At 35.8% G+C, this 13,771-nt stretch overlaps 1 protein-coding gene across 1 annotated transcript in view; it reads left to right on the plus strand.

Annotated features, from left to right (window-relative positions):
• Positions 1-4,143: 4,143 nt before the first annotated feature.
• The window catches only part of LOC111064142 (adhesion G protein-coupled receptor E3), a 160,203-nt gene continuing 150,575 nt past the window's right edge, over positions 4,144-13,771 (plus strand). Inside the window, exon 1 of the mRNA XM_022351858.2 lies at positions 4,144-4,282. The gene's annotated coding sequence lies outside the window, so the exon portion shown is untranslated. The remainder of the gene's footprint in view (positions 4,283-13,771) is intronic.

A 13,771-nucleotide genomic window follows, 5' to 3' on the forward strand; every position in this document is an offset into this window, starting at 1 on the left:
AGCTATTCAAATCAACTGTAGAATTAAACTTCCTCACTATCTTACTCTTCACTCAAAGGAACACGAAACACTCATCTTACTCCATCTTAACATGTGGAACATTTTCTCCAATACTAGGCCTAGCCTAGTTCAGTTTCAGTTCAGCTTTCACACTAGTTTTATGTTTTACATAATCATGAGTTTCTACTATCAGTAATGCACAACGGTTATCAATAAATATTTTGTAGATAATATTTTGAAACTGATTTTCCGAAAAAAAATTATTTACAGTTTCAGTATCAGATTTAGGTGTCCAAGTTTCAAAGAAATTATTGATACAACAACGGTTTTCGAAGAATGTTCCTCATGTACTTGAAAACCCCATTTTTGGAATACGGCAAAAAACTAAAAAGCTGACATTATTTGTAGTTTGAATCGGATGGATTGATACTGATGACTACTCACTCTCGATTTAGTATGAAAACTCATTCAAATTATTGACATTACCTTGATCATATTTATCGGAGTCAGTTCCAAATAATTTGTATGCAGAGCTTGATAAAAATGATTTTGGATAGCTTAACCATCTTATTGACACAGGCTTTTTTTACCACGAATACTAGAATTTGAAAATCACCAGAATGTTTTTTTTTCTGCTTTCAGTGTTCCCTCAAAATTATCCATTTTGTAAAATACATTTTTTCCATGCTTCTCTGGTAAATAGTACTTAGTTGCTAGCCCAAAGAATCATTCATGAATAAGAAACATTAATTGTTTCAAAATAAGACTTCAACAATCTATGAATGTTCAACAATCTTGGAGCAATGAAAATACAATCCATTCGAATCTAGAGAAAATTTGATATGTTACATGAATGAGATTGACTAGAAAAAATCAAACAACATTCCATAGCTGTAGGCTACAATATTATTGTTTTTTATTCCCAATACAAGTTTATTAATTTGTGGAAATAGTTCGTGAATGTATGGAAACTATAGTTCAATGTTTTGAGAATCAAGTATGAGCTATGAAATAGCAAATAATAATCATAAGGTTTCACCTTTGAAGAGCACTCCAGTATAACTTTGGATTCCAGATAATTAGATTAAATTTTTGTTCGTGTTCAATAGCAATCTGGTACAATTATTATGAAGTTGAGAATGGGATTCGATGCGAGCAGTAGGTAGTCGAATGTGCATAGGGAGCAAAGTGAAATTCGTAATTAAAGAGGGAATGGGGCTGAGGTGAAATGAAAGGAATTCACCGGGGAAGTGGCGAAGGAGACAAAACCTTTGCCCTAATGAACCTTTGCCCTCTCTCCTTAATCTCTTCCTTTCTGGAAATCTCTTTTCTGGCGTTCGTCAGACAATCTCCGACCTTTCCAGCCTTCACCTCCATGATCCTTCCATCAATCTCTGTCCACCTACCCCCCTCCCACCATGCCCTCTTCCACCAACTTCTCCTCCTCCACCACCGCCTCTTCCTCCTTCTCCTCCTCCTATTCCTCCCAAGGGGGTGGCAATCGAGAAACTGTGCTTTTAAAAACTCACTTGGAGAAATGCAACGCAACAAAGGAACAATGCCCAGCGAGCTTTTCTCCTAGCTCCCGAATGTATTTCTCAGAAAAATACACTCTCCCATTTTTTATCGAACTTTGCAAGTTCACAAGCATTCAATCACGATACTCCAGCATCTCACTTGTTCAAATTGAATGCCTTGAACTCTTCCAAGACGCTGCTAATCTCATTAAGGACTGATGAGAATACTGCTTAAAAGCAAATTGGATTTAATGATTCATAAAAGGATATTTTCTTATACAGGAACATCGGTTTTCACCAATCACAGGTGAATAATGTCCCTGAATGGGAAGCATATTATTCTCCATTCATGTGAGTGTGACCTACAACCAACCTGGCAAGTAAAAGTCTGATTGAATTTTCCATTTTCCACAATTGTTACATTTGATCACAACGTTTTGGTCAGAAATAAGTGAGCAAGCTCTGTCTCATTAAATTCACATATTGATTCCAGTATTATGAAGTATTGAATATTGAAGAATTGACTTGTCATCATAGTTCTCTAATATGAATAAAATTTTCACAATTTGCACAGAATAAGTTATATTACTTGTAGATTTCATACTGAAATTCTCGTTGGCATAAAGATTATAGAAAATGTACTACGGGGAAAAAATTTCTCGTTAAAATATTCACGGGACATCTGTGATAACCTGTTATGAATTTTTATTATAGTTCCTGGAAGCAAAGCGAATCCAAGTTTCATGTGACCTACATGCATAAACATCATTCCTCCTGATTTATGGCCAACGTTTAAACGTTTTCTATTTTTGCAGGTCTACAGGGCGTTTGGCTTCTCTGATGAGTGACGATGGCTCCAACCGTTCACATGCTATTCTCTCATTCTCTTATTATTTGTCGCACGTTCACTCTCTCTCTCTCTCATGCACGTTGTGGTTGTATCGTTAATAGTCACCCTTTACTGTCGGCTGTCTCTTTCGCTCTTGTTTGGAGGGGCAGTTGACCGCATGAGTTGGTTGTTTGCCGGAAGATGTTCGGCAGGCATGAGCGCGGTTTACGTTCGTCGCTGCATGGAAAATTGCGTGCGGAGGTAGAATCATCCATTGTAGGGTGACGGGGTACGGGAGGTCATGTCGGAAAACTGGGGTGGGTCTAGTGGGGTGGGAAAACTGGACAGTGCGCCGACGCTTTGTAAGTGTGTAACAGTTTACTGGGAAACTCGCTTTACAAAGAGGATGCTCCTACGATACTTGATGCATGTCCGTGATGAAACCCATCACTCTTTCGATGACTATTCCTGATCAATTACCACTTGGTCCAGTCAACGAAGAGCTATAGAGGGAACAATTTGAAAGACCATTCTTGACCCCGTTCAAATATAATAAGGTTCAATGTAGTAAGTAGGTAAACATATCAAAAGTTCCCACCTCTACGCCCTGTGATGAGGGGGTCGTGGTGGATCAAGGGTTTCATTTTTTGGTTTCTCGCATATAACTCGAAAACCATGCATCTTACGGACATGACTATTCTATAAAAAATTGAAGCTGGCATAATTTGCTACACTAGACTATTCATCGCTTACCTTCTCCTATATCTTCTATAGTCAGCAGAATAGTCGCTCTTGAAGATGTGACATTTTTGAAAAAATACTTTTGCCTCAAAGTTTTTGCTATTATAACTTTTTTGAAATCGATTGAGAAAATCCATGCTGAATATGAGCTTGACATCAAATTTCCCTCAATATAATTTATAATTTCAAAATTTAACGCATTTCCCCACGAGTGTTGCAGCAGATTTAGTGTTGAAAGTGAAATGTTGAGTTTTGCAACAATAGACTATTGACAAAGGAATTTGGAGTGAATGATTTAAACACAATTTTCGACTTCGCCTCTTTGTTGGGACCAGTTAGTAAGTGAACATATCAAAGGTCCCCATCCTTACCACTTTTGCTAAAGTGATGAGGGTGTTTGAAATTTGCATTTTTAATTTTCTACACACGCTCATATCGTGGGAAAATGCGTTCAAACGAGATGACAGTTTTTGTTCAATGAGTTTTGTGATATTTCCAACGATTCTCGAGATATTTTAGCTTAAAAGTGTGACATTGCTATAAATGTTATTTTTCCGTAACAGTAATGTAATGATGTAATGTAATGTTACTCGATACATCAATTCTTTAGTTCAGAAATTCTTATAAGCGCTCTGGTACATTGACCATTCATTGACTTGCGGGAGGGTGACATTCCTTAACATAATGACACAGCTTTTAACAATAACAATTTTGCACTAGCAATAATCATTCCGCATTATTTCACAAGCAATTTATTCGGCAGAGTTAATTGATTATTTCGAAATTTACCTGCATGCATGAATTGCTTCTTGCTTAATTTCAAGCTTTTTAAAAATAATATATATTTTTTAAATAATGTATCCGAATTATAAATGCGAGAGACCCCTTAACAATACCGATATATTTGTGAGACTTGAGCAAATCTATCGTAGCCATCACAGAACGGTTCATTGCAATATTCAGCCCGTTGCGAAACATAATGATCACTATAATAAATTAGGGGTGGCTCGTAAATCTCCTTAGTATCATGGTGAGCATCCTTCTTGTAGGGGTTGATTTTTTGGCCGGCTATGGAACTGCCTTAGTTGCTGTCCGCCTGTCGAGAGAACGCTCGGCTGCTGTTGCTAGACATATCATACAACATATCAGCGCACGTTTTCCAACCCGAACAACTTTTAAGTCAGCCAAAAATAAGGTTGGTTTATACATGAAAAAATTATTCATAAAAAACAATATGTTATTATCTCCACCATCCTATAACCTATAATAAATTATTATCAAAAATAATATTTTTTCCGTAATATTTTAGGATTATGATTCATTTGTGGGGAATAGTTTCTAATTGAAGAAATTTCAATTTAAGGCGAAGAGGATCTGAGAAATAAGTTCCCCACCTATCAATTTTCTCTTTTTGATTAGTCTAAATACAACTTTCTACTGTCTACACTAATGAAGATGGATAATTTCGTCCATCAATTGAGTCAATAATTCATACAAGAATATGCATGTGAGTAGATGCATTGATCTATGTTACAGCGGAATTTGCTCATTATCTTTTCTATATCAGCCTCGTTTATATGGCAAATGTCTATCCACAATTGGCAAGATTCTAGGGCTTCTAGGAATTGGCTTCTAGGGAGTTTGGTTCATGAGACTTCTCAAAATAAAACCAAAATATTCCAAGTGGCAGAGCATTCACTTGTTGTTTGACACCTGAAAGACATCACTCATTATCAGATTGTAATAATTTTCAAATTCTTTTGAGAATCTTTCAAAAGGTTAATTTTTGAAACCTATGAACTGAAGGGAAGCTCGTGGGCTGAAAATGTGCAGATGAGAGATCGCTTAAAATGCCGCTTATATTCTATCAGCTGTTCTATGGGAATCCCTGGTTGGTCGCTTTGCAATATTCCATCTGATTTTTTCCCTTATGATCATTCATGATTCTATATACCAATATAGCATTTTTTTTTTGCTGAGGATGATGCCCACATGAGATCCAGGCTTGTGCTTGAGTAATGATGCAGGTGATAATGAGAGATTAATGAGCCTACATTTTTAGGTGGGTTCCGAACCACTGCGACGTGATTCTACAACTCATGAATCATATTATTCAGAGGAATTGGGTCACGCGGTCACCCTTCCAACCGAGTGGCAGGCACATGATTCTTGATTCATCTAAGCGATAGTTAATCACAAAATTGTGATCATGGGCACGTATCAATTCTCGCATTATGAATCCAAAATAATAAGGATTTAAAAGAAGTCTGTGAATCTTATTTCCCAACATATTAACGTATTTTATCTGTATTATGTTTCAAAGGATACATGTTAAATATTCGAAATTGAGTGATGGAAGAATTTGAGAGTAATCGTCGAACATACAAACAAAACTACAAACGGATGACTTGTGACTCAAGTCCAATTTTGATTTTTTTCTACGCTCGTTCGATGAATTTTATTATTGTATACAGTGGATAGATTAATAGGATACATTAATTATATAATAATCATAAAAACATTCTACCATTAGGCAATAGCCTAATCCCTGTTTGAAAGAAGAAAGAAGAAGAAGAATTCAACCATGAAGAACCATGAAACTTATATTTCTAAATATAATTATTGTAGGTTCTCAAGGAAAAATGGTTTTGGAAACCAAAATGATAGTTCTTGAGTCATGAAATCTTTACTATCTAGTCAACTTGTCTTCACACCTCCCATAAGGTGCTCCAAACAAAGCACAGCAAAATAATTCACTCCTCTCGCAAATATTGCGAGTCGGAATCGTCTTAACGAATTTTCATTCGACTCAATCCCGAGCTATATAGTCAACTTGGCGCGCAACTTCAACTTTTCAATAATCACAGGATTGCGTGATAATGGGCTGTAACCATTCCGGTAAATCGAAAGTTGAATACCAAAAAAGAAAAACACCAAGCCCAATGGTTCGTGCTTATAGGCTAATTATAGTCAACTTTTCCAATAGTTTGGATCAAGAACTAGATTATTAAGCAGTGTCTTGATAAAAGTAAGAAGAATCACAGATAAGTTTTTGAAATCAAGAATGTGAACTCAAACCATTTTAAGAATCAAAATTCGATGGGGGAACAGTTTTGGGCTGTGCCTGTTGATCCTTCGCCAAAGTATTTTCAGAATAATTGTGTATCATTGTATCAATCAGAGAGCTTCCATTAGCATTACAATGATGGTATGATGGAGGGAATGGACTTTATTGCTTTGAGAATTGAGAATGTTCATGACAAACTGATTTTTGGAATAGATTGAATCTCAGATAATTCTGAATGACTTGCTGTTGTTAACACACAAAATCTTCTTAAAGGAGCAGAGCGAAATGACACTCATCTACTCAGTGCTTACTCATCATCAGAACAAGAAACGTTCAAATTTAGTATGCATAACCAGTGTTGCTTCTCTATGACAGGTCTCCTTCTTATAGACGAGCATTGAGAACGAATTTAGAAAATTCAAATTGAAATGCGTCCAAATCGGTGTTTCTCACTGTTTTCGAGCACTAATAAATAGAGAATGTCGTGTCTATTGCCAAGATATGTTCAATTTATTAGGAGATTTAGTATTACGTGAAAGATATAATGCCCAAAATCTACGTTTTCAAGAGTTTCTGAGATTATTCGCCAGAAAATACTAAAATTTGGGTTACTGGCTCAATTAATTAAGGATTCCGATGCTTTCCTTAGTTGACTTTCAAATTGCGACATTGCTGATTAGTCCAGTCAATATAGACATAAAAAAGGAGGTGTGCTTGCGATATATATTGAGGTTCTGATTTTTTTATATATCATTTGGATGCATAAGAGAAGTCCAGAACCAATTTCTTCATGCAAAATTTGAGTTGTCCAGTTTCAAAACTCTTTAACTCCAACCAAAGATTTTTTTCACAAAAGGCAAGAGACTGTCGTTGGATTACACAAGGCAATAGCACTTTGATAATAGTTTTTTAAATTGTAAAAACAAAATTACTTTTATTGATGTATCAGGTCATAAATCATTGATGTGGAATTTTTCATTAATCTAAAAAAAAAAAACATTTGCACATAACAGGTTTTGCAGAAGTATTAGCATTATGACGCGTTTTGCTTCATTATGAAAGATAACGAGTTTTGTTCCAGTAATTTTAAATTTGAGAAAAACTTATAATTCCACTATGAATTTAACTGAATTTGCTAATTTTATATTCTGTTAGGACCTTTCTATCGTCTGGAATGATAAAAACGCATACTCAGCTATAAAAAAGAAGTTTATCACACTAACAAAAAACATAATCAAGCACACATAGCCAAAAAGTTGCATCATAAAAATGAATCAAACCAATCTATCAAACCAATATAAAAATGAATGTATGTTTGTGTGTTTGTTTGTTTGTTCCCTATAGACTCGCAAACTACTTGACAGAATGGCCTTCGGTATTATGTTGTGTGAATATTGGGGATGGTTTCTGACCAGAAATTTTAATAATGATTATTTATTAATCCATTTTACAGACCTATGTTTTCGAAATTTTCGGCCCAGCGGCTACCGAAGAACGTAAACATGATCATGATTCAAGATCATATTGTGATAATATGATTTGGCATCTAAAGTTACCAGCTGTATAAGAAACACGTCACCCTGTGATAAATTGTGTACTGGAATTAAAACGGTAGTTTGGAGTTGAAGTTAGTGTCGTTGATTGGTACCAGATGTAGATAATCATTCCTTAGGAAAGATACACACCAGTTAGTCAAGAAAAGACAAGACACGTTTAGTCACAATACTTCACATAGTTGCTTATGGAGACAATTTTCCTTGTGCTAGATACAGAGTGGCCCAAAAACCTCGTATTTACGGATCATTTTCCAGTTTTCAGCTATTTCCACCAGATCCGTTAATGTGTACTGAATTATGATTTTTCAAAAACGAGTGAAATTTAAAGAAAAAATCAATATTGATGAATCTTAGTTTTCGATCAACAATATCTCCCGACTGTTACCATTTAGATGTATAATTCAAAATCCTTCTGGGCTTTTTTTTGTGCACTTCAATCTGAGATCAGGTAGAACGCTCTATCTCATATAGATTTCCAGGTACACCCGACGACAATGCTCCTTGTATTGTGAAAAACACCTAATTTTTAGCTTCAACCATCATCACCAACTAAATTGTCGTCACATTGATATTTTGCACAATAATATAAGTTCATAAGATTATATTCCATGAGAATCACCCGTTAAGGTGCATTTTCGTTTGTGCGTAAATTTCCGCAGTCGACGACGATAAGCATTATTGACATTCATATTGTCCAAATTCCAAGTGTATTAAAACAGCTGATCAAAAAACTTTTCACTATTTGTCTTTACTATTAAAGAATTAAACATTTCTTATAATATCAACATATTGCCATTTAATATAAAATAGTATAAGCTCAACCTGCCCCATTAAAACATAATTGAACACAATCTTTTAGGTTATGTAGACAAATTGAAATCTACCCAATCTGAGATTCTCTCCCTGTCGTGGTCGACGACGGCATATACGCACAAACAAAAACCCAGCTTTAGATGCACTTCATTTCAGTATTTCTTAGAGGAGAGGACACCTCAAGGATCAAAATTTCAAACAGTCATAACTTTTGACACAATGCTCGAATCTTATCGTACTACACTTGAAAAAAATTGAAAAATGGAATATTTATTGTTTATTTATTTCATGAAATTTGACAGGTATGTTCCTTTTTAAATTGCGCGTATATACAAGGTTTTTGGGAATTTTTGATTTCAAGGATAATATAAAAGGGAAAGGAGCCTCCTTCATACGCCAATATTAAAGTAAAAATTTATATATAATATATATTATAATATATATATATATATATATATATATATATATATATATATATATATATATATATATAGAATAATTATTCATCATAAATCAGCTGTCGAGTGGATTATAGATTGCATACATTGACGCATGCAATTCAATATCTCAATGTAACTTGGTGAAAAAAAAACAGCTGTTGTGTGGAATATTAATTGCATGCAGTGAGGCATGCGATTGATAACTTGAAGTAGCATAATTTTCTTCCGACATTTCTCTGCTTTCAACTCGGTAGGATTTTGATGATAGTAGCATAGCTGTTTACGTCGAATCATTAGCATTGTCGATAGAACAACCAAAACAGCCATTAGTAGTTCATACGCCGATATCTCGCCGACCCGACAGGACAGGACAGAATTTACCCTGATAGACAGTATCAGAGGAGACTGTGGTTTATTACTGCGCGAGGTCTACTGTTCACAGAACTACTAGTATAATTTTTATAATAATTGGAAAAAAAATCGATTTGAGGTACAAAGTTCCTGGCATGCAGGTTAAAAGCCCAATCAAAGTTTCTTTATTTAATTGTGAACCATTACAGTTGTTTTTGTACACTTTTATTCTATAAATTATTCTATAAATCTAAATTCAATCTTTTTGAGCTTCCAAGAAACCCTTGCGGAGCACGGGTCGTATTCAAGTGTTTCCACTTGCTATTGCAAGTATTCAGCAGGTATCCAACTGCTCGTATTCAAGTGTTTCCACTTGCTATTGCTATTATAGCCGCGAGGAACTAATAGCAGATCATAATCCTGAAAAATGTTAAATTCAAAAATATTGTCAAGACTCAATCTCTATTAAATCGATAGATAGAGCAAGAGACTGGAAAAATACGTTCCTGAAGGGAAGAAATATCTAAGAATGTGCAATTTATGGATTCAAATTGCGAGAGTCCTGTATCACATCTGTATCTATTCACACATACAATATACGGGGAATAATAAAGAATTAAGAATTTAGGCCCATAGAACTACATTCTAGGAGACAAACCCTCAATATATGATCAAAAAGATTTTAAATGCTCTCCCAGTATTGAACTGGAGTTTGTAGCGGAAGGTTGTTTAGCTGTGTACTGTAGTGTAAATAGTAGTGTCAGCAGTTTGTTCTATTGAATATTCTTTATTTGGAACAAACCGTGTCAACGACCAGATTTTCCGTAGTCGAATTTTATGCAAGCAAAGCATAATAGGCAGAATGGTCGATTGTGTATAACCGCGTTCGCGAGTACGTGTGTCACAAAAATTAGTCATTATGCACATCATATAAAATAATAACGGACATAAAACCATCTACATTCTTGGTACCGGAGTTCGAAGAACAGGATGCAGATATGATTGTCAACCATGGGGAAAATATTTCTGATAGTTCACCGATGCAGAATTCTCCTGAAAAGTATTTCAAACCAAACGAATTGAAATTAACGGCAGAGCAGGTTCTTCACAATGCTTGAAAAGAGTCTGAACTGAAGTGGAAGAAAGCGGAAGAAGAGAACATCTCCCTCATTAGAAGAATAGAACATCTTGAAGCAATTTCAGTTAATATGAATAAAGAAAAACCTATGGCTGCGTCACAGGTGAACTACGAAACTGATGAAGACAATTTGGCGGAAGGAACCGAGTGGATAAGACCGCGGAATAAACGTTCAACTAAGAACAGGAAACTCACCAGTTCTCCACCAATAATCCATGAAGAGGAGAAAAGGAAAGAGGAAAAAAAATTCAAAATAGCAGTTGAACCTCAGTCAAATAATTCTGAAAGAGGAAGTCACCTCCCCTCCCACCAGTTATTATAGAAAATGTCAAACCCTTCCAAGTCATACAAGAAGAAATTGTTAGAATAGCAAGAAAAGGAACATTCAATTTCAAAGTGTTATTAGGGAACAAATTTAAGATAAATTTCACTGATGAAGAGGATTTTCGGAAATCTACGAAATGGCTCAATGAGAAAAAATGCTCCTGGTTTTCGTATGAGAACAAGCAGACCAGGCCAATAAGAGTGATGGCGAAAAAGCTACACCAATCTTGTGAACCAGAAAGCATTGTGACTGATCTTAAGGGTAAGGGATTTAAGATTTTGAATGCTACCAATAAACTGAAATGGAAGACCAAGGAGCCCCTGGATATGTTTGTATTGTCCTTTAGTACAGAAGAACAGATTAAGAAAATTTACGAAATAAGACACATCATGGGGTGCAAAATTGAGATACAGGCATTGTTAACATCGAAGCTGACACCACAGTGTAAGAGGTGCCAATCCTATGGCCTTACTCAAAAATACTGCAACCGGGAGCTAAGCATCATTAGTTGCACAAATTCTAAAGAGAATGAGCCCAAATGTGTTCATTGTGGTTGGAAGCACCCAGCCAACTATAGAGGATGTAGTGTAGCAGTTGAACTACAAAAAATGAGAAACGATTGCAGTAACCAATTGAAAGGTGAACAAAATTTTGAAAATCAGGTCTCAAACAAAACCTCTACACCAGCAGTGGAACCCAAAAAAATTCTTCAGAGTAGTTCTACTATCAAATCTGGAAAAACATTTTCTGAGGCTACTTCTCGAAGAAAAAAAGTGGAGAAACCAAAAACCAATGAGAACATACATGCCGTATTAACTCACATTCTCGAAAAGCTTGATAGACAGGAGTCCTTGATGACTGTTTTTGAACTGAGACTGAAGAAAATAGAGAACAACTACACTAGATCATCCAATACAAGATGAATAATGCTATGAGGATCATGACATGGAATGCGAATGGGCTGCAACAGAGACACCAGGAATTGTTGGCAATACTCCAAATTAGAAACATAGACATATGCTTAATATATGAGGAGAAATACATTTTACTAAGGAATCTTACATGAGACCTGGAGGCTACAAAGTTTATCACACCATACATCCTCAAAATACAGCGAGAAGTGGTAGTGCAATTATAATAAGAGATAGCATAAAGCATTTCGAAAACACATCTATACAAACAAAAGAGATGCAAATCACATCCATTTCAGTTAAGACTAAAATACACGAATTCACTCTAGCATCAATCTATAGCCCAGCAAGGCATAACATTACAAAAGAAATGTATAAGGCTATGATCAATCGTCTTGGTAACAGATTTATTATTGGGGGTGATTCAAATGCCAAAAATACATATTGAGGCTCAATATTAATAAATCCAAAGAAAAATGAACTTCTTAGGGCTGTTCAAGAATGCAGGTGTGACACTTTATCGTCAGGTAAACCTACTTATTGGCTAACAGACAGGAACAAAATACCAGACATGATAGACTTTTTTGTGTTCAGGAACTTTGTATATAACAATATGAAAGTAGAAGAGTGTGATGATTTAAGTTCAGATCACACCGCTGTTCTATTGGAGGTTAGTGAACAATTCATAATGAGAGAATGTAAGCTAAAACTAGTGAATAAAGGAACAGACTGGGAAAAATTTCAACAGACCCTAGAGTAGAGAGTAGATCTTAATTTACATATCAGGAATGAAGAATGACTGGTTTCTGAAGTCGAAAGATTCACACAAAATATTCAAGAGGCAGCTTGAGAAAGTACATTATGCACTCTCCAAATGAAAAGGCCAGATGGAACACATTATTCTCAAAGTGTATTGTATCTCATCCATGAGAAGAGGCTAGCTAGGAAAAAAGGGCAGCGAACAAGAAATCCACAAGACAAGACCCATTTAAACTCACTTGTTCAAAAAGTGAGAGATGGAATTAGAAACCATGAGGAATTGCTTACAAGCGAATATCTCAGAAACCTGGGCAGTGACAAAAACTCTGACTAAACTCTGGAAGGCAGTAAACTATCTGATGAAATCTGCACAAGCTACTCCTATTAGGGAGAAAAATGGCGATTGGGTTAGAAATAACAACCAGACAGCTAGGAGACTTGCTGAGCTTTTGGAAGAGGCTTTCCAGCCACATGAACAAACTGGAGAAAAGTGCGTTAATAAGGATGAATATTCAACAGAAATAGGGGACATTCCAAAACCAAAAGTTTTTTTAAATGAGCTGAAAGTTCTTATCAGAAATATAAATTGCAAGAAGGCTCCAGGTTATGACCTTATTACTGGGTCAGTGCTCAAAAAACTTCCAATTGGAACCCTGAAAAAATTGAGGAACATCATCAATGCAGCTTCAAGACTGAGGTACATCCCAAATATTTGAAAGGTTTCTGAAGTCATAATGATTCAAAAAACAGGAGAACCACCACACAAGGCTTCATCTTATAGACCTATATCTCTTTCACCAATTTTGTCAAGAATATATGAGGAAGTGCTACTCAAGAGATTGCAGCCAATAATCGAATCAAGGAATCTAGTCCCAGATCATCAATTTGGGTTTAGAAGTAAGCATTCAACTAACCAGCAGGTCCACAGGGCAACTGACATCATCGAGAAAGACCTTGAGGAGGAAAAGTACTGTGCAGCCGTCTTTCTTGATGTAGCTCAAGCGTTTGATAAAGTATGGCATGAGGGTCTGAACAGGAAACTCCAGAAAATACTACCCATCCTGTATTCAACAATATTGAGATCCTACCTCTTAAACAGGTACTTTATGGTGAAACAAGAAGATATCTACTCAAAATCAATGAAGATTGAAGCAGAAGTGCCTCAAGGAAGTGTTTTGGGGCCCATTCTCTACCTGCTTTACAGAAATGATATTCCTGTACCAGAAGAAAACATCATCGCCACCTTTGCAGACGACACAGCAGTCCTAGCTCCAGGAGACAGCAATGAAGAAGCAACAAGAAAAATCCAAGTAAGTCTCACAAA

Source organism: Nilaparvata lugens, chromosome 3, assembly GCF_014356525.2.
Source record: "Nilaparvata lugens isolate BPH chromosome 3, ASM1435652v1, whole genome shotgun sequence".
In the NCBI taxonomy this organism is placed as follows: Eukaryota; Metazoa; Arthropoda; class Insecta; order Hemiptera; family Delphacidae; genus Nilaparvata; species Nilaparvata lugens.